Genomic DNA, 22,873 nt, shown 5'->3' on the forward strand with positions numbered 1-22,873 from the left:
GAGGTGGAGGAGGAGGAGGAAGAAACGGAGGAAGCCGCGCGTTTGAGACGGAGCGAGAAACGGGGCCCCGGTCGCGCTCTCCGCCCACCGGTAAGTGCGGCCCAGCCTGAGGGAGGAGCCGGGGGAGCCAGGGCGGGGGGTGCTCGGTGCGGGGGGAGGTGGCGCCGCTCAGGACTCGAGGTCCAGCTAATGGCGGCGGCCGGCTCTTCCGAGGAGAAACCGCCTCCTCGTAGCGAAGGCTGAGAGGAAGAAGGGGAGGGAAGCCTGGCAGGCCCTGCTCGGCGCGGCGTAGCCACCCCCGCGGGCAGCCCGCGGCCTCTGGTCCGCCTTTGTCTCCGGCCTGGGAAGGGAAGAGAGCTTGCGCTCCGCGGCCCAGTTGAGGCCGGCCCCGCCCCGCCCCCGGGGTCGGGTTTCCCCCGCCACCGGGGGCCTTTCCTTGGCGTCTGGGACCCGAGCGGGCCTGGGGTGGAAGTTGGGGAGAGGCCCTGGCCTCTAGAGCTTGGGCCTCTTCTAGTGGAATGAGGCCCGAGAGGGGCTTTCCCTCGCCCCGGCGCCCCGGGAGGCGTAGGGGGAGGTGCTGACCGGCCTCTGCTCGGCTCCCTCGTGCGGGGCTTTGTTGTGATGGGGCCGGTGTTTGCGGCCAACATGGCGGAGGTCAGCTGAGTCTTGTACCGTGAGCCACCGAGCCGTCCCCTCCCTCCCCCACCTTGTACCCCCAGATACTCCACCACCTCTCTCATTCTGGGGTTGTGGTCGTCATCCTCCTTCTTCCAGATGTCCCAAGGATCCGTCCCCGTTACGTGGGACTTCGCCACTTTTACTCTATCCTGTCTGAGCCCTGAATTGAGCACTGCAGAGAATGCAATCGTCCTCTTTATGCAAAAAAATATCCTGTGAATGAATGAATTACTGAATGAGAAAGAGTTGGCTTTTTAAAGACCAAGATAACCTTGTTCTCTAATCATTCGGCTAGAAGTTTGGGAGAGTTGGCGGGAAACATTTGTTTTATTTATAGAGAACCCAAACAACCTAATCTCTCAATTGTTGAGCATGTGCTTCTTTGCTTCCTCAGGCCCACTTGGATATTTTGTTCCTCTCTCTCAACTGCTCCTGACATAATGGAAAGATATTTAGCATTGATTAGACGTATTTTAAGAGTAATTTTGTCTTTTGAAAGTTGAATTGCCTCCGTATGAAGTCTGACACGTGCTGTATTAACGAACAAGGATTGTATCCATTTTATTTCTTCCCTAGGTGAACAAACTTTTTCTTTCCTTGATAAGCAACTACAAGTGTCTGTGTTCACTGCTTAGGTACGTTGTAAGTGTACAGGGTAGGATGTGTAAATAAACATTTTAAAAGATTTTCATTTGGTAGCCTATTAGGGTAGTGAGGTAACTGATTGGGGAAGCTAGGACTTTGTATTATTGGGGTGTGGGGGCGGTGATGTTGATACTTGGCAATTATATTGTGAGTTTAAAATGATTTAAATAGACTGGAGCAATTAAATACTGTAGGTGAAAGTCCAGTTGCTTAAACTTAAGGATTACTTCACTTTGCGACTTTTGGTCCAACTAAGCAAAGTAGAGCGGTTGCCATTTAGTAAAATGGCCTGTAGCCTTCCCTGCTTTCTGATAAGGCACAGAATCTCAAAGTAGTTTAGTGACAAATGTGGTAGCCTTGTGTTTGCAATGAAAGGAAGTTGATTTAAATTGTAGTAAAAATTGATTAGATATTAGAAAAATTGTGATTCTACTAGGAGTTAACAGGATGGGAAAATTTATTACTAGAACTTGCTGTGGAATGCTATTTTCTGGGGATTTAAGAAATAGACAATATGGAATTATGCAGAACAGGTGTTTAGCAAATGAAGGATGCATTTACATTGGGAGGGAGTCTTATCTTTCTGACTAGGTGAATTTGCTTTCAAGAATTCATATAGCAAACATTTTAAAGAACCTACTGTGTGCAGAGCATTGGAAGCTTTGGAAAGATACAAATTTAGAAAATAAGGTGCCTTTTTTTCTGTAGCTAACAGCCTGAAGGATTCTATAAATACAGACCTAATGGCTAGTATTTATATAGACTTGAAGGTTTGCAAAGTGCTTTGTGGATATCACATATCTCATTTTATCCTCTCAACCCTAGGAGTTAGGTAGCATTATGTAATAATCAAGTGTTATAGTTACATACAAGTGCAACATGAAAACAACACTCATTTAAATAGTATGATGAATTTGATGTATATTGGAATTCTTTGTGTCTGGATCTTAAATTTTATCTGTGTAGTGAGCTCTTGGTGAGATTGGAAAGTTCAAGATTACAGCAGTTCTGTATTTTATAGTTTTAGAGTGTTTCATAGGGATTTGAGAAATTAATTTGCCTAGCATCACCTGGCCAGTATTCCAGAAGAGGGACTTTAAACCAGGTGGTCCTGATTTGAAGAATAGAGCAACTCAGATTCCTATGTCATGCTGCTGCACCTTTATAGGAAGTCTTTCCCTCTCCCTTTAATTCTGGTGCCTTCCTAATGTGATTATTTAAAATTGTCTGTATATGCCTTTATTATACTTAGTGCATGTTGTCCCTCTCATTAGGCTGTAAGCTTCTTGAGAGCAGGGGCTACTTTTTATCTTTGTTTCCTAAGCAGGTTTAAAACAGTGCCTAGCACATAGTAGGTACTTAATAAACCTTTTTATGATTTATATTGTTAATCTCAAAAAGAACCAAGCACTTACTAAGTGCCTATTATGTGCTAGGCACTGTGCTAAGGACTTGACATATGCTTAATTTAAGCCTCATAACAACTCTAGGAGGTAGGTACTATTTATCCCCATTTTACAATTGAGAAAACTTAGGCAGACCTGGCAGTCAGGCACACTGCCTTACACAGTGAGTCTTAGTGTGATTTGACTTAGGTCTTCCAGACTCCAGGCCTGCCAAACTACCTACTGTTCCATCTAGCTGCCAATATAAAGTTTTTTCAATATAGAAACAAGTATTTCATTTTATTTTTATCTATTCATTTAGATTACTTTTATAGAAATATTGACAAATCCATTGTGAAAGCGGTATTTGTTAGTATAATATAAGCAAATTCTTAGAAGCTGCCAATGTTAGTAAGAAGTGTGTGCTAAAGTTTACTTTGCAGTTAGCAACATTAATTCTATATATTAAGAATAAAATTAGAGAACCTCAAGAGTTGAAAGTGACCGCATAGATATCTAATCCAACCAAGTAATCATTCTGTCTTTGCCTAAAGACTTTAGTGAAGGAGAACTTATTTTGAGAGTTTTTGCTTGTTTTAAGAATCAATGTTGCAAATGGCATTCTAATAACACATTGTATGCCATTCAGGGGCAATACCTAAGCTAATGACTTTTAAACATTGCCATTTAGAGATGATGATGATAGGGAGATTAATATTTTGAAACAGTGTTGGATTTTTGATTAGATATTTTTTCCTAAGGTTTGAATTAGTCTGCATTGTAAATAGAACATGTTTATTATAAAATAAAGGTTTTGTTCATCATTACTACATTTATTCATTTTCCACGTCATCGTATAGTTCTTCATATATAATGTTATGTGTCCCTCATGTTAATCAAATTTGTTATGCACATTATTAAATGTCAGGCACTATACTAAGTTCTGGAAAGAGCCAACAAAGGCAAAAAGCAGTCTCTGCTCTCAGGGAGCTCGCTATATAAAGGAGTAGACAACTATGTATAAATTGCACATACCCTCTGCCTTTATCTGGATTGGGGAACCAGCCTTTCTGCTGTGCTGTTCTCACACTTCCATCTCCTGACTCCAACAAACATTTTCACTGGCTTTCCTGCCCTCCCTCCTCAGCTTTTATTTTCCTGACTTCAGGTCCCAGCTGAAATTTCAACCTTCTACAAGAAGCCTTTTCCAATCTTCTTAATGTCTTCTCTCTGAGATTACTCTGTTTATCCTGTATCTCTAGAGTTTAGCATATTTCTTTATGTCGGGTCCAAAAGCAGTCGAAAAACCAAATCTGGCCCACTGACTTTTTTTGTACAGCCTGTGATCTAAGAATGGTTTTTGCAATTTTTAAGTAAAGTATTGTATTTTAAAATGACCAAAGCAGGCTTTTGATTAGATGTGACTCTCAGGCTAGCTGCTGTTTGCTGATCCCTGCTTTTTGTCTTTGTCCTCAGTAATGGAATCCCTAAGTCAATGTGGAACTACACTAATGTTTTTTTTTCTTGGGGGGGGGGTTGGTTGAGGAGTCAAGGTTTTTTCTTTATAAAAAAAACTTCAGCCTACTTTGCAGACTTGTTAGTGTACTTTTACAGAGTAATTTTCACTAAAACTTACTCAACCAACATTCATTAAACTGAGCTTGCCTCTGTGAATACAAAGACAAACCCCAGTAAAACAGTCCCTTACCTCCAGGAGTTTACATGATGTTTCATTTATTCAAAGATAATAGGAATAAAAACTGTTTTAATACCAATTTTGAAGTCCATAAAAATATTTGTAAATATTTCAGTGATTTATTACTTAGACCAAAAAACCTCTATGATTGAAACTTTGTTTATATTTAGAAATTCAAGGTGTATGTGTTATTTCTTTTGTCTTGCTGAACTTTTAAGATCAAATTCATGTAAATGTCATACTTTTGATCCTCAAATTGGGGTAATTTTTTTTGGGGGTGGTTTAATTCAGTTCTAATGGATCAGATTAATTATACATTCTGCATGATGGGAGTTGTGAAAAATTTGAACTCTGGTAGATATAAACCCAGGTGTGTGTAAATACTGGTAAGTTTTTGTTTATGGAGTAGTTGGAGGGAGATAAGATGTTAGGATGTATACTGTGAAGGTATACTCTTATTAATGGTTTCGGGGGACATCCATCTGGTAGGCTCAGGGAATAAATAGGCTTATTTAGCATTTGGCTTTTGTATTTCTTAGGATAGTATGTATGATTCAAATGGTTTGAATTCCTTTTCTTTAAGGAAACTGAGAAATGGCAAGAGAATGCAAGCTATCATAGAAAATGCAGTCGTAGGTCTGACTCAGATTTTAGGCAAGCTATTAAATGTGCTACAATTTCCTCATATGCAAAATGAGTATAATAATTTGCATTATCTACTTCATAGGGTTGCTTAAAGGAAAGTATTGTAAGCATTTGTAAACAAGAATTATTAGAGACTGGAAATATAAAGAGTTGATTGCGTTTCTAGTTTAATAATGCAAGGCCTTTTGGATTTCTGGAAGATCATCTCAGTAGTCCATTTGTTTGGCACAGGACTGTCAGAAACAAATTATCCAAATTATCCAAAATTCTCTGCTTAGGGTAGGGATTCTTAACCTTTTTTTTGTTTTTAGATGCCTTTATAAGACTGAAATGTGTGGGCTCCTTTGCAGAATACTATTTTAAAATATATAAAATATAAAGAATTACAAGGATTATAGAGGAAACCAGTTATATAAGTTTCATGCCTGGAATTCTCTTCCTTCTCCTTGTTGCTGCTTCCTGGTTTCTTTGAAGTCCTGACTAAAATCTCATCTTTTGCAAGAAGCTTTTCTGAGTTCCCCCTTAATGCTAGTTAGTATCTTTTCTCTGTGATTATTTCCAGTTTATAATTGTTCTCTCTGTCTTTCTCATACATGTTTATTTGCATGTCTTCTCCCTCATTATATTATTTCCTTGAAAGCAGGGACTTTTCCCCTTTGTATTCTCCAGCATTTAGCACAAGTGCTTAGCAAATGGTAGGCACTTAATAAATTCGTATTGGCTTTTTTTTTGAAATACAATAATCAGGGGTAGCTAGTAGGCACAGTGGAGAAAAAATGCCAGGCCCTGGAGTCAGGAGGACCTGGGTTCAAATTTGGCTTCAGACACTTTTAGCTCTGTGGTCCTAGGGTCACTTAACCCTGTTTGCCTAACCTTTGCCCTTCTGTCATAGTTGGTTACTAAGAAAATAAGGTTAAAGAAATGCAATGATCAAATACTAAAAAAAAAAGTTCACAGACCCAGATTAAGAATTCCCTACTTTAGAAAGAAGTCCAAAGGGCAAGATTTTCTTGGCTTACTAAAATCTTTGTCTCCAGGTATCATTGAGATGTAAAGTGCTTAGCACAGTGCATGGAACATAGTAGGTCCTTAATGAATAAGTATTCACCCATGTTATATTCAAGAAACAAATCAAGATAACACAGTAAGATAAAATATAATTACAGATGTCAATATTAGAGTTTTTACCAATTACAAAAATATTAATGTTTGGAGATAACTGTTAGGAATGATACCTGCAAATCAAGGTCAAGTGATGGTAAGCTATATTGATTGTCAGTGAAGGCAATACAATTTGGCTATTAGCGCTTAAAAAAACAGCTTTAATAGAGTAGGGACATTGGTGTGGTGTAAGCCCATAGGTGTTTGTAGGGTTGGTGGGTGCTGAGGAAATGGAAAATCATAAAGTCTGTAAATATTAATAAATGCCTGTCTTGTGCCATGCATTACTAAATGCAGGAGATAAAAAGATAAAGGTAGTCTTCAAGTTTTTCAGCAGAAAAGAAAAAATTGTAGGGCTGGAAGTGACCTCAGAAACCATCTGGTCCAACCCTTTCATTTTACAGATGAGAAAACAGCTCAGGGAGATATTAGGTGACTCAACCCAAAGTTACTCAGATAGTAAGCATCAGAGGTAGGATAGCTTAAATGATTTATTTCTGCCTATCTAAGTTTACTTTGTAAATGAGGAGACTGGTAGAAGTTTACCAGTATTGAAGCAGCAGCTACAGAAATAAAATCCAGGGAAAAGAGAATTAAATGAAGGTGCTCAAACTCATTTTACTTTTGTTCTAGTATAAAACTTGAGTTGTAATTTGAGACAGATGAACGTTCTTCAGTCCAATTACCTAGGGGACACTGAGTGTGCTGTGGAAGTTCAGGACCATCCTGAAAAAAAGCATAGATAGATGCTTAGTTAAATTCAGTATTTCCAGGTTCACATTTAGAATTTGCCTAGGCATGGACCTTTTCCTGGAATTAATCTCCCAAATAAATATCTCTTAGATTAGGTGTAATGACTGAGGGGGTCGGACTGAATTGTGTAGGTTTACTGCAGACCAGAACTAATTTCTGTTTTTGTTCAGACCTGTATCTGAAGAAATCCCAGCTTTGTTAGTTACCTGTGTGACCTTGAGAAAGTTAATGTCTCTAGGCTTCAGTTTCTTCATTTTTTAGAGATTTGACTAGATAAGGTCCTTTCAGTTCTAAATCTTACACTGCAGCTCTCTAACTGGATCAGTCCTGACCTGTTCTATACAGAAGATGACAAAGCAAATGTGTGGATCCAGGTTTCTAAAAAAAAATATATATATATATGTATATATATATATATTATTTTGTGACCTCCCTACAGCACAGTTGTCTACCTCCCCCTCAATATAAGAGAGAAGAAACACATAAGTAATTCTGTTTTTAATAGAGAGTTTGGGTTTTAAAAAATTACTGGTCTTACTTTTTTAAGCTCTTACAAATTGACATGCTAAAAGTTAAGACCATCCATTGAGCAATAAGAGAAGAAATTTTGCTTAACGAAATGAAGTCTTTGCTTTTTTCCCTTCTAATTTGATCCTTTTGAGGGGAAAAAAAGTTATTTTGTTCAGCAAACTTATTAGAAGATTGCTACTATAAAAATTGGAACCTGTAAGTTAGAAATTTTAGGAAAACTGATTTTTTTAATACCTTAAATCTTTTTTTACTATAAAATGTGTGATGCTTAGTAGTAGTAGTGTGATGCTTAGTAGTGAAACCTCAAAGATGAAAAAAAAGTTTTATGTAAAATGCTTTCCTATTTTTTAATGTGGCAATAGATTATACATATAAGAGGTTATTTGCAGCCTACAAATATACCTGAAAAAAGCTTGCTATGATTTTAGGCTATTTTTGTATTATTACTTCAGTGTTTCATATTTTAAGGATACTGAATTTATACCAGGTCAGAGATGAATCATTTAGCACAGCCTACTATTTCATTACAGTCAGGTTTTTATCCAATGTGAAATTCCTTAATGTTTTGTAATTACTATTAAATATGTTAAATTTCAAGTATTTGTCAGAAGCTCATATTTAACACAGTTTCTGATGTGATCTATTCCTTCTTTTGGAAAATAAGCTTTCTCTTAAAATGTGGTGTAGTGGAGAGAATGCTGAATGTGGAATTAGAAGATGTAGGGTCAGTTTCTGACTACTATTTTGAATGACTTTGACAAATCTTGTTTAACCTTACTGAGTCTCCAGGTAAAGGCACTTTTTAATCTTAAAACATTTTATAAATTTTAGCTATTTTAAATAAAATCCTTTCTAAGTGAAGAATCTGTCTGAAAAGTCGAAGCAAACAGATAAGATCATCAAGAATATCTTTAAAGTGTGGTTTAGCACACTTACTTTATACTTAAAAAAGTATATTTTCCCCCCACAAAATGACTTGATAAATCTTTAGGTTTTATTTAGATGGAACACAAAATTTTCAAGCTGACTGGCCAAAAAATTCTTGTAATTATAAAGATAACTTTTGGTCTATAGCCTCAGTATAGATGGGCCCCAGGGAAATTTTGAGCAAATAAAAGGAATTTGGCCTTATTTTAATATTTAGTAATTGCTCTACTAAGCAACGTGTTGTTGACTACTGGGACTCAAGGAGATACATTTCTTGGTGCTATGTGCTTATAGATTTAAGAATAACAGATTTTATAAAGATTATTCTTTAGTGTGCAGTAATCATTTGGACTAAGAGAAGGATTTACTATATTATTATTCTCTTTTCTGTAGTTACCAAGATCTGGTGCTGCTTTTGTTACACAGGGTTATAGTTTTCCAAGCTTATCAACTTCTCTTCTAAAGCTCATTTCACAAAAACTGCTGCATGTATGTGAGAAAACTTTCCTTCTCTAATTATCATTCTCACATCTGTTTTTCTCACCTGGAATCCTCCAACAACTTTTAGGCTCAAAACCTTCAATTTAAGTCTTTCTTATGGACCCACTTTATGTAAGTTCTTTAGATATAAATATGAGGAAGAGATAATCTTGCCTTCAAGGAGTCCGTATAGTAGGAGAATAATAAGATGAATATAGAAAGCTATTAAACCAGTTAGAGCTTAAGTGGCTAGTAGAGGTAAAATATAGATTGGGAGAATGAGAGGTTAACTTTGCTGAGGGTAGGGAAGAGGTGAGAGGAGAGATTCATAGAAGTGGTGACAACTGTGGTAACTTTTATTTTTTATTTTTATCTCTATTTATTCATTCATTCATTCATTTATTTTTAGGCCCTTAATTTCTGTGTATTGGCTCCTTGGTGGAAGAGTGGTAATGGTGGGCAATGGGGATCAAGTGACTTGCCCAGGGTCACATAGCTGGGAAGTGTCTTGAGGCCAAATTTGAACCTAGGACCTCCCGTCTCTAGGCCTGACTCTCAATCCACTAAGCCACCCAGTTCTGCCCCCTACAGTAATTTTTAAAGGAAGAGAAAGATTTCAACAGGCAGATATACATTTGCAGTTTGTTTAGCCATTCCTCAGATGGTAGATATCCCCTTAATTTCCAATCCTTGCCACAGCAAAGAAGAGCTGCTATAAATGTTTTGGAAAATAGAGGTTCTTTTCCTTTTTCCCTCATCTCCTTGTGAAACAGACCAAGCAATGGCATTGCTTAATCTAAGGGTATGCACACTTTATAGCTCTCTGAGGATAATTCCAAATTACTCTTCAAAATGGTTGGAACAATTCATAGCTCTACCAGCAGTGTATTAGTGGCCCCATTTTTCCACATTCCCCCAACATTTGTCATTTTGCCCTTTTGGCCAGTCTGATGGGTGTGAGATATCTCAGAATTGTTTTGATTTGCATTTCCTAGATGGATTATTATTTCAACCAAAGCATGCCTTTTCATCTTGTGAAACCTGTTCATGTTCTCTCTGGACAGGGTCTTCTGAAGAATTTTCTAGGACCCTTCCTTTTATTTGCTCATCCTACCTGGGTATCATTGCAACATACAACCATTCTATCAGTTACTGCAGCTTGTTTATTCCAACCATAAGCCATAAGTCTTCATGGCTTTTTAAGTGGTCTACAATTTTAACAGTGGCAATCAATGTTGGTATTCCATGTTTCACAGCCAACATTACCAGAACTCAAATATTCAAATAGACCCATAATCTCATTGTTGTGTTATGTTTTTTTAGATTAGATGCCATCTATATCTATTCATACTTTGTGACTCTTGTTCATGTCTACTCATAAAGTTAACATTTAGGAATGTAATGTTTCACTTGACATTATAAGGTTGCTAATGGAGCACATAGGCTTACCATGGATTATTTCTTGATTTCGCCATGTGATTAGCCCATCTTTTTTGATTATACATTTCTTTGATAAGATCTTTTATTGCAGCTATTTTTTTGTTATGCTGCACACCACTATGTGCTTCTCCATGTTTATTCCTTTGACAGCAAACATTTTTAATTCTTTGGAGAATATTGTGTCCCAGGACTTTTTAATTGGGTCATTATAAGGAGCTTCATGATTTCCCAAAGGCATTAAACTAAATTCCCTCTCCTAGTTTAATTTTGGGACCAACTTGTCTATTTGTTGTATGATGAGTGAGTTTCATATGTTGTCTATCTAATTGCATGCATTAGAAAACTCTTGAGTAGTTACTTCACTTGTCTAGGAGACTGCAGTATTCTAAGACTTAATATAACTAGTACAATATTATGCACAAAAAGTAGCATCTGAAAGGCTTCACCCTCTGTAGAGAATCCGTTTTCGACTTGGAGTTTTCATTGTAGCTTTTTCATGGCATCGACCAACCATTTTGGTGAGAATACTAGAACATTGGATTTTGTTTCTGGGAGAAAGCATAGGGTCATTGAGAATTTTTGTCAGTTTACAAAATATGTTGACAAAACAGAGAACTTATTGACCAACTTAAGGATTTAATTGACCAGTTTTAAAATCAAATGAATAACAAAATGGGAACCCATACTAAATAAAAGTGTTTTGCCAGGGCCGTGTAAGCACAGTGGCTTTGAGTGTTGGATGAGGAAGATCTGAATTCAAATCCAACCTTGGGCATCATTTTTGTAGCTTTGTTTGTGACCTTGGACAAATCATTTCTTCAATTTTAAAAAGAATATAATAAAATAGCACCTACCTTTCAGGGTTGTTGTGAGAAAGATGAGATAATTTTAAGTGCTTAGCACAGTTCCCAGCACATAGCAGATACTATATAAATGCTAGTTATTGTTGTATGTCCATATTTGTTTGTGTATGACATGATGATTGCATAGACTTGGAACACTGTAGAGCACCCAAATAAAATGCAAAAATCACTTGTTCAGCTCCCTACAGGAAAAACCAAATGAATGAATTGCATTTTTTTCAGATGACATATTTGATAGACTTGAGCACAAATTTTTGGACCATAAATTTTTGGGCCTAGAATTTTTGTAAAAAGGTTTTATAAATGTTATCAGTATAATTAAATATTCCTAGAGACTTTCAACTTAAAATGTTAAAGGCCAACAGTAATGTTATGGAAAATAGGTATAATAACTTGTCAATATTATTTGTGTGTACTATATCATATAATTCCTAAAGGAAAAACCAATTGGGATTTAGGGCAAAAGAAGCTCTATATACCTACATAACCTATTTGACATGACACTCTGTACTATCTTAACAGTACTGATTAACTGTTGAAAAATATCCAACAAAAAAGTGATTCCTCCTGACAAAAAGGTGATTCAAGATACAGAATGAGACTGTATTGGACATGGCCAGTGTAGAATTTTTGCTTTGCCGTACTAAATATATTTGTTACAGGTATTAATTTTTTCATTGGGGAGAGGGGGAAGGATACTAGGCATAGAATTTTCTGTGTCACACCCCTGGTGTGTCCTTCCCCCTTCTCCCCTTGAAAAGGACAGAAGAAATTGTAGTTGAACAGGAAAACTTTGAAAGTTAAATACAGATCGTACTTGAAAAGTAAGCTTCTATATAATGGAGTTTCATGGATATTTGTTTTATTTGATGTTTAATAAAAAAACAGGGGGGAAAAAAACCTTAATTTCTAACCTCAGCCTTGAGCTTTGTCTATACCAAGCACTGATAAAACAAGCACTGATAAAACTGATCTTACTTTGTAACATTCAATCATAATTTTTCCCTCTTCCATCTTATCTGACCTTCTACCCATACTTTTTCTTGACCATCCCTGGAATTGTGCTTTTACATTATGTTTGCTTTATTTTTTACCCTTCTTTAAGTAGCCCGGATACATTGGTTTAACTGATATTCTTTATCTCCCCTCACCCCCAAGTCCAACTACTATTTTGTTTGAGGTGGCACAGAAGAGCCTTTAAGCTTAGTCATGATCAGTTACTCCACTGTCTTACTGAAATTCACTGTTTTCATTGTATTTTTTTTTTTTTGGTCCATATTTGGAATTTTTTTTCAATAGAGAGAACACTTGAGAAACTTCCTTTACCAATGTAGCTTTGGACCTGTTGTGTGATTTACAATTTAAGTAACAAAGCCAGTAGGTATATGAGGAAGTATTTAATTTTTATATGCCTGTTTCCTTTTTTATTTATAAAATTTTAATTAAAAACTTAACATACTTTGTACAAAAAAAAGAGAAACAGGATTGTAAATGAAATCTCTTATCTACAACTTGGTTAAGTAGATGTCATATTTAATAGAAGTACCTCCATTGATCTGCTTGTCTGGTCCCTTTTGAACTTGTGCTCTCTTCTATGATTTTATAAAATGATTTTTATGGACAAACTTTTCTTTCCCCACTTATTTTGTTTTTATGAATATCACTGTCATTAATCAATCTTATCCTTTTACCCCCTGAAAAAAAAAAAAAAAGATCCTCCCTTGTAAAAAACAGAGACGAATAGAGCCACATTTTGTCCAGATATGGCAGTGTGTCTCATTTTGCTCCTAGTCTACCACTGAAGCACAATTCATTGCTAGTTTTTTAGAGTCAGAATTGATTAGTTATCAAGTCTTTCATAGTTTTTTTTTTACAACAATGAATTTTATAAATTGTTGTGCTTTCTTCATATAATTCTTCCTAGGTTTCTTTGAAATGACTTCTTTTACCATTTTCTATGGCACAATAATCAATTACATTCATAACATAATTTGCTCCATTCTTCATTTGGTGGGTACCTACATTGTTCCTATTTCTAGTTCATTCTACAACCAAAAACTGCCCCTATAAATATTTTTTTGGATACAAATAGGTCCTTTTCCTTCTTTAATCTCTGTGGGTATATGCTTAAATGTTGCTATGTCCAGAGATCTTGCTGTTTTAGTGACTTGGAGTATGGGTCCAAATTACTTTCTAGAATGGTTAAGCTTGTTTTACAGCTCCACTAATAGTTCATTGTGTCTGCCCCTATAAACAACTGTCATTTTCTTTTTTGTATTCTTTGTAAGTCTTGAATCTTACAGACTTTATATCAGAGGTCATCTACCTTCAACTTTGTGTTGCCCTTGGAATATCAATTTAATAAAATGTTTTTGAAAAGTTTAGCCACTGAACCTGGTAGAAGTCACTTAACATTTACACTTAGAGACTAAAGAGATTGCTACTAAAGTAGCAGAAAAATATTTTCCATCATTTTGTAGTCTTTTTACAATATATTGAGAAATCATTTAATAATATGAAAAGCAGAAATGGAAACCTTTCTTTTTTTTTTTAACACTTACCTTCTGTCTTGGAGTCAATAACTGTGTATTGGCTGCAAGGCAGAAGAGTGGTAAGGGTAGGCAATGGGGGGGGTCAAGTGACTTGCCCAGGGTCATACAGCTGGGAAGTGTCTGAGGTCAGATTTGAACCTAGGACCTCATGTTTCTAGGCCTACCTCTCAATCCACTGAGCTACCCAGCTGCCCCCGAAATATTTTTTTTCAAGCAGCAAAATTAATCACATAGCTGTAGGATACTTCTAGGCACTAGGGTATAAAGTTCAAAAATAGTTCTTGTTCTCACATAGCTTCCATTTTCTGTGGAAATGTGACATGTAGAGTCTGTCATCCAATAAGCATTTATTAAGTATTAATATATGCCAGGACAATGTGCCAACAAGTGCTAGGGGGATACAAAGAAAGATAAAAACCAGTCCCTGCCATCAAGGGGCTTATATATTTTTTATTATTGTAGTTGTTTCATTTAATAATCACAAACTTTTGTTGAGTTTTGTAGGAAGAAAAGGGAAATGAAATCCAAAAAGAATTGCAACAAATAAGAGTATAAGGATCATAGGATATGAAGTCAGACTGGGTTGAGGATTAGGGAGTGGGATGTGATATTCTCCCCAGTTATAGGAGGAAAAGTTTGGTGGTTAAAATAAAAAACAAAACTTAAAAACTTAGGGAGTTGATCACAATGACAATGATCTTCTCGATGGTCTCTCTTCTGATACGTAAAGCTCTCCAGGGCTTCCATAGTAGGAGTTCATGCTTTCTTTCACTGGCCAAAGACTACTTGCCATCAAACCAATCAGTTTTAGTAGTGTGGATGAAAAACTGGAAGTCTATGTTGGGGCCACATTTGCTTTGGAAAAGATGCCAGGAACCAATGTGCTTCAAGATGGAGTTCTTAGCAGATTTTTCCCTCTAAATGAGCTCGCCACCAGTACCATTATAGCATGTAAAAATCACCCTGGTTCATGAACCTAAAGAATGATTCTTTGAAAGCAGGATATCTTATAACTAAATCCTTTCTTCTCAGGGCTCCTAGCTCAAACATTTGCTGCTGTCTTCTGAACTTTGCAAATTTCTCAGAAGTAATTTGGCCTAAGACAGTGATGGGCAAACTTTTTAAAGAGGGGGCCAAAGGAAAGGAAATGCACATCTGTCCGTCTGTTTCTAAGGGAACTCTTTCAAGGTTTCATTGTATTGTATCCTACTCATTGTATTTGTCAGATTAGGAATAATGTCTCACAGCTGGATAGAACATTTTAGGAGGCCCCGCATCTGGCATGCAGGCCATAGTTTGCCCATCGAGATTGTTATTGACTGAGATTTCAAAGTACATGATGAGGTTGGCAAGGGCCATGGACAAGTTGGTTGGGAAGTAGTGACAATGTCTGTTGGGCTAAGTGAAACTGGATTCCTGGTCTCTACAAAGCATGCAGAGCTTATAAGGGGGAGATAATACATAAATAAGTAAAAACAGGAAATATGCAGAGAAGATGGAAGGCATTGGCTGCTGGGGTCCCTGGGAAATTCTGCCTAAGCTGAGAAGCAGAGATGGGGTGATTGGCATGTTATAGGCATGGGGCTTAAAGAAACAAAAATGGGAGATAGAATTGTTAAGTGTAGGACTCCATGGAAGAAAGTGTAAAGTGTAAGAAGACAGAATTAGGATGAAGTTAAGTTATATAGAACTTTAAAGGCCAAAAAAAGTTTTATTTGATCTTGGAGGTAATGAGGTGCTTAGTAGCTCTTTGAGTAGGGAGGGTGACTTAGACCTATTCTTTAGAAAGTTCACTTTGGCAGCCATGTGGAGGATTGATTGGAGTGGGTTGAGATTTAAGTCAGAGAGGACCAGTTAGACTGTTGCAGTAGTTCATGTGAGAAGTACAATAGGCTTGAACTCATTTCATGGCTATCAGTGGAGAGGGGGAAAGGGATATATAGAAAAATAATGTTGTGAAGGTAGTTACATGATTTGGCAATGGATTTGGAAATGTGGAGTGAGCAAAAATGAGTTAAGGCTGATACCAAGCTTAGGAGTGATGTTCGAGAAAAATGAAAAAAAAAATTCTAGGAAAATTTGGGGAGGAAGAAAACATTGCCAGCTATGGATGAGTATTTTAGAAGGCTTCTCAGATAAGAATTTTGAGAAGTGGAGGTGGAGGAAAGGCAGGCATTCTTAGAATGGGGCATTACTTTTAGAATAGAACATAACAGTTGAAGAAATATCTAGTAGTCCAATTTGGCAGGAATAGGTTTCCTTATTAGTGTTGTAAAGTTTTTCTTTACTTCTAAAATTGTCTCCATATTTATCCTCTCAGTGGAATGTAAGACCTTTGTGATCAGAAACCATTTTTTTTTTGTTTTGTCTTCATATTTTAAGTACATAGAACAGTGACTTACATGTGTGTATCCTTAATACTTGCTGACTTGGATTGGAATATAGCATTTGATGGAGAGCAGTTTCAAAAGACTGAAAAAGTAAGATTGAAACCAAGATTGTGAAAGGCCACATACCATCCAGAGCTTAGCACAGTGCCTGGCACATAATAGACCTTTAACTAGTGCATATTGACTGACAAGCTAAGAAGTTTAAATTTTATCCCAGAAGTAATATGGAACCACTAAAGGTTTTTTGAATACTGATATTATTGGACCTGCTCCTTAGAATATTTTGGCCAGCGGTGTGAAGATTGCATTAGGGAAAATTGAGGGCAAGGGTGCCTGTTAGGATTTCAGATATTCTACTTGAGAGGTGATGAGAAGGCTGAATTAGGATGGTGGCAATGCATGTGGAGAAAATAGTTCAGATGAGAGAGAGGTTGTGGGGGTGGAATTGGAAAGACTTGGTGGAAATCACACACAGATAAGAATATTTTAAGTTTATAATGTTGACTACCCTGAAGTCTAATTTTTACTATTGTGCTGTTAACCTGAAAGTAAGATTTCAGTTTGAATGGTTTCTTGACATATGCCAACAGAACAATATTCTGGCTTTGGAAAGGCTTTGAATGCTGGCTGAAGGACAGATTCTGTCCTTTGAGGATCAGCCTAAGTTCAGAAGATTGGATAACAGATAATTAATTGGTCATTCATTCATTTACTGAAATTTAATTTAAAAAATATTTAAATTGCTTAATTAAAATTTACTATAATTATATTGAACTTAGGATAAATTGTTCACCTTGTACATTATATGTAATATGCATAGTTTATTAAATTTAAAATAATTTATTAAGGAGAACTTAATTTAAATTGTTTAAATTTCATCAAAGTAATTAAAATTTTGTCTATTTTTAAACACAGTAACAAAATGCCAAAACATAGAGGGGTTGTGATTTGGGTAGGTGAATGGATTACTCACATTGATGAAATCACAGGTAGTTGAAGTATAAGATGTAACATTTTAGTTGAGGTATAAGATGTAACATTTTAGTTGAGGTATAAGATGTAACATTTTAGTTGAGGTATAAGATGTAACATTTTAGTTGAGGTATAAGATGTAACATTTTTGTTGAGGTATAAGATGTAACATTTTTNTTTTAGTTGAGGTATAAGATGTAACATTTTTGTTGAGGTATAAGATGTAACATTTTTTCAAAAAGTATGAATGTTTTGTTAGGATTAAGTGTACCAAAGAGGAAAGTTTGAAAATACTCCAAATAATAATATAACAAAATGATGTGTCATTCTATTGTTGGCTGCCTTCTCATCTTGTAATAGCCATAAATAGACAGTAGAATTGAAGATGATTTATATTCCTGTAACTTAGTGTCATCTTAATTATTTTCAGATTAATTTTGCAATTACAATTTTGCAATTATGTTATCTGATGGAATTCTTTTAGCTATCAAAACTATTTTAGTTGTAAACTACTGCTTTAACATTATAGGAACATAAAGTTTGTGAAGAATAAGTGAATTGTTTGTGACCTTTTAAATAAATTGTGAATAACAGACCTGGAATTTGAATCCAGGTCTTCTGATGCCACATTCTTTGCTTGTTAAAGGAATATCATTATTGAGAGAGCTTCAGTCCTAAGATAAATATACTGTCTCTAAACTTTGAAGGGAGATGAAGAGCATTGAATTAGATAAGCATTGAGAAGGTGATATGTTATAGTGGAAATAACAGTATATAGAGCCTTTATGGTTTGCAGACACTTTTCTGCATTATCCTAAACTACCACCCAACAACTCAGCATTGTGAGTATGAGAACTATAAGTATTATCTTCTTTTGAAAAATAAACAGAGGTTTAGAGAGTTTATTAGTAAGAAGTAGAGACTGTTTTTGAAAATATTTCTTTCCAATAGAAGCAGTATGACATTATTGATGAAGTGCTGAACTTGAGTCAGGAAGACTGAGTTCTAATTCTCTCCTTAGATTTTTTATCTATAGTGACACTTAGCAAAAGCAAAGTGGCCAAAGATGAAAAAGATCTGCAAAGGCTTCTTTTTTTTAGATGCAAAAGATCTGCAAAGGCTTCTTTTTTTTAAATGCAAACTCTTTTATTTCAACATAAAAACAGTGATATGACTACATTCGCATTAACAGTCTAGTCTAAGTAGTGCTTTTAGAAGAAGTTAAAATGGCACTAAGGAGAACAAATATGGAAAAAGTGGTTAGACTAATAAATATAAATGGAGGAGAGATCTGTGCTGTTGATAACACAATTATTTGATGGATTGATTTTTCAGGTTAACTAAAGGAGAAGATAAGCAAGCAAAAAATCTCAAACCTTATTTTTACCAAAAAAAGGTAACCAAGAGAACATAAAAAATTACCAACCCATGTGCTTACATTCTTATCACAAAATTTTTATGAGAATAATGCACATATATTTAGCATATTTTAATGGTAGTATTGGAAGGAAACAATAATTTTTGCAAGAGATACACTAGATCACAGCTTTACCATTTCTTGGAACATTCTGCTGTGTTTACTATTTGACTGTTAAAAAAGAAACCAAGCATTTTGATTGTTGTGCAAAATGTGACCTTAAAAAGCTCTCATCAACATTCTGTTTTTTATGCGTATATTAAAATTATTTCTTTGAAAGATACAGAATCTTTTTTTTAACTGTCTAATATTAAGTGAAACATAAAATAGGTACATAGCTTTCAAAGAGATGTTTGCTATTGTTCCCAGCACAGATTTAAAGTTTACTAGAGATTCTGTAGAGATTTTGAAGTTCTTGTTATTACTATTTGTAGATAACATGGGACTAATTGCATTAAGTCTCAGAATATTGTGGAATCTCTTAAGTGGATTTATAATCACTTGAGAGTTTGGCCTAACTATTCACACAAGAAAAGCCAAGTAGCTGAAGAATTTCTGTTGTCTGGACCAGTGGCTTCCAAAGTGCACATGGTTTGGCATGATTCCAAGTGTTATGTGATTAATCAGAATATGGGAAAATGGCTTGAATTCTATCCTCTCTGCTATATTTGAAGGGCTTTTCTCCAATATGACTATACCTGTTCTTCACCCTGTATTCTCTTACGCTTTTGTGCAAACTCCCAGTCTTCCTCTTGTACTGAGGCATTGGCACTTCAGGTCACATAAAACTTAGTTGTGATCAAGCTGCATATATCAATAAGCTGTTCAAATGCCTTTGGGAAAATCCATCTCCCTCAATCTCTAATCCCTCTTTACTCTGAGTCCATTGCACTGGCCTTTGCACATATGGAAAGAGGGGCTTATATCTGCTATATGAATTGGAAATAGATAAATACCATTCATTGAGGATTGGGTTAGATCACCAGGCTAGGTGGAGCAGTGGATAGAACTCATTGAACCTGGAGTCAGAAAAAACCAGAGTTCAGATCCAGCCTCAGTTACTTAATAGCTGTTTTTCCTTGAACAAATCACTTTATCTATGTTTGCCTCAATTTTCTCAACTGTAAAATGGGGATAGTATCACTTACCTTTTAGTGTGAAGATCAAATGAATTATTTGTAAAGTGACTAATGTTGTGCCTGACACATAGTAGGCACTTAATAAATGCTTGTTCCCTTTTCTCCCTTTCCTTCTTCCAAGTCTAGATCTATGATCCTTTTAATAATAAGGCCCTGCATCTGCAGGCCCTGTTCTAAAATTTGTTGCAGATGGTTGAAACTATAGAATAAGCAAACATCTGCTGCCCCCACATATGTATGCTCTCTCTCCTTGTTCCTGCTCCTCATCTTGGCTTTCTGTAGCCTCTCAAACTGCCCCCCCCCAAAAAAAAAATCCTAAGCCTAAAAAAAGTGAAAATGAAAGGAGAGACCTCAAGAGTTTCCCAGGTTGACTGAATAACTGAAACTGGAAAGCAAAATTGTGGATAAGGAGGTCCTACTGTATTAGCAAACAATTTCTGTTTATAAGTTGGCTTTAACTTTTAGAACAGAAAGGGAGTTTTTGAAAATGATGAAAATATTGTCATTTTTAGTGAAAGCAAAAATATTGCTAATGAAATTTAAAAGTTGAAATATTTTGTATTTCATCTTTATCACATCTTTTAGTTTCTGTTTTTAGAGGCAGTTAGGTGGTACGGTAGATGGTATATAGGATTTGGAGTAAGGAAGTAGACCTAAGTATTCCTGGCTCTCACACTAGCTTATTAGCTATATGACTCAGGCCAAATCACTTAGCCTCTCTGCTTCTCAGTTATCTCATCTGTAAAATGGAGATGATGATGATGATGATGATGCTTCTCAGTTATCTCATCTGTAAAATGGAGATGATGATGATGATGATAATAATAATAATAATACCTATTTTACAGGGTTGGTGTAATCAAATGAGATAACATTTGTAAAGCGCTTTACACACCTTACAGGTATAAATAAATGCTAGCTATTATTGTCACCTAGTTCTTGTTACATATTAGTACCTAATAATATAGTGGCACATGTATAAGATTTATAAGTAAGCATTAGAGGTGTGTGCTCAAAATTTTTTTACTTGGTACACTTTCAAAAAAACTAATAGACCATTAGACAGTGATATGCATTTGAAGGTACTATCTATAGACCTTGTCCATCAATACTATTTTTATATTTATATTAAACAAGGTACTGCATATAGAAATAAATTTAGCCTAGAATTGAATAGGAAGAGAGTAGAGTGCATAGTCTTTGAGAAATTTGCCATTTTAATGCTTTTAAGCTTCCCCCCAAGACAGAGATCTGTATTTTTTAATACCAGTATTCCTGTGATCTGTTTGCAAGTCATGGAATACTATATTTTCTGAAGAACTGAAATTAGAGGCCTACTCAAAAGGCAGCAGAAAGGCACATGATGAATCAGTTGGACATTTATTACTTGCCTGCCATATGCCAGCCACTGCATGAGGTACTGAGGGTACAGAGAATGAAGTACAACCTTTGTTTGCCAAAGAGCTGAAGGGCCTAAGCTGACTGCAACAGCTTATGAGCAAGGAATTATGAAGTAGTATGATGGATGTATGAGGAGGGAAATAATGGGCTAGACCAGTGATGGGCAAACTACAGCCTGCGGGCCAGATGTGACCCCTTGAAATGTTCTATCTGTATTGTATCCTACTCATTGTATTCCTCAGATTAGGCCGCTGGCCAGAACATTTCATACACCCTGTGATCAAGCAGTTGTTTTTCTTCTGTGTTTCTACTCCCACAGTTCTTCCTCTGAAGGTGGATCATTTGAATTGCTGCTAGTAGAGAAGTCCATTGTATTCTGTTGTACCACAGTGTATCAGTCTCTGTATACAATGTTCTCCTGGTTCTGCTATAAATATTTTTGTGTAAACAGACCCTTTCCCCATTTTTAAAAATCTCTTTGGGATATAACCCTAGTAGTGGTTTTGCTAGATCAAAGGGCATGCATTCTTTTAAAGCCCTTTTGGCATAATTCCAAATTGCCTTCCATAATGGTTTTATCAATTCACAATAAAGCTAGCATTTCTAATACATTATTAAAAGTGGTGATAATGGTCATTCTTCTTCACTCCTGATCTTATTGGGAAGACTTCCAACTTATCCCTGCTGCAAAAGGTTTTGCTGATGGCTTTTTAGGTATATGCTACTTATCATTTTAAGAAATGACCCATTTATTCCTCTAGCGCAGTGATGGGCAAACTATTCCCTTTGGGCCAGATCCAGGCCATAGGTTGCCCATCACTGCCTTAAGCAATTCCCTAATCACTTAGAATCAATATTGGGTATTGGTTCTAAGGCAGAAGAGTGGTAAGGGCTAGGCAATGGGGGTTAAGTGACTTGCCCAGGGTAATACAGTTAGGATGTGTCTGAGGTCAGATTTGAACCCAGGACCTCCCATCTCTGGGTCTAACTCTCAATCCATTGAGCCATCTAGTTACCCCCTCTAGTGTTTTTAATAAGAATGGATGTTGTATTTTGTCAAAAACTTTTTCTGCATCTATTGTGATATCATGTGATTTCTGTTAGTTTGGTTATTGATATGGTTCAATTATGCTGGTAGTTTTCCTAATATTAAACCAGCCCTGCATTCCTGGCATAAATCCTACTTGGTCATAGTGAATTATCCTTGTGATATATCATGTTTCCTTGCTAGTATTTTATTTACAACTTTTGCATCTGTATTCATTTAGACCTGTAATTTTCTTTCTGTTTTTTTTCTCTTTCTGCCTAGAGATTCCATGTAACAAGAAATAAAAATGAAAGAGGGGGAAGCAATTCATTAAAAGTGACCAATAAATATTAACTGAATCTGGCCATATATGTTATGCCCTACACCCATTTTCATCTGGTCCTTTTTACCATCCCTCTGTCTGCAAAGAGAGATACATTTCCATATCACTTTAAGGACAAGTTTGGCTCTTATTACTAATATTCAGTTTTCCATTCACATTGTTTTTGTCATTGTGCACTCCTAAAGAGAGCCAGGAAGACCCTCTAATCCAGTGATGGGCAAACTATGGCCTGTGGGCCTGAAATGTTCTATCCAGCCGAAGGACATTATTTCTAATCTGATGAATACAAGGAGTAGGATACAATAAAATGAATCTTCTAAGGACTTGCCTTAGAAACAGACTGACAGATGAGCATTTCCTTTCCTTTGGCCCCCTCTTTAAAAAGTTTGCCCATCACTGCTCTAATCAAATGACCAAATGAGATATTT

General features: G+C 36.2%; 1 protein-coding gene across 1 annotated transcript in view; it reads left to right on the forward strand.

Annotated features, from left to right (window-relative positions):
• Positions 1-8: 8 nt before the first annotated feature.
• The window catches only part of SIAH1 (siah E3 ubiquitin protein ligase 1), a 47,646-nt gene continuing 24,781 nt past the window's right edge, over positions 9-22,873 (forward strand). The window contains exon 1 of the mRNA XM_044664169.1: positions 9-90. The gene's annotated coding sequence lies outside the window, so the exon portion shown is untranslated. The remainder of the gene's footprint in view (positions 91-22,873) is intronic.

The sequence above is a fragment of the Gracilinanus agilis genome, chromosome 2 (genome assembly GCF_016433145.1).
Source record: "Gracilinanus agilis isolate LMUSP501 chromosome 2, AgileGrace, whole genome shotgun sequence".
Taxonomy (NCBI): domain Eukaryota; kingdom Metazoa; phylum Chordata; class Mammalia; order Didelphimorphia; family Didelphidae; genus Gracilinanus; species Gracilinanus agilis.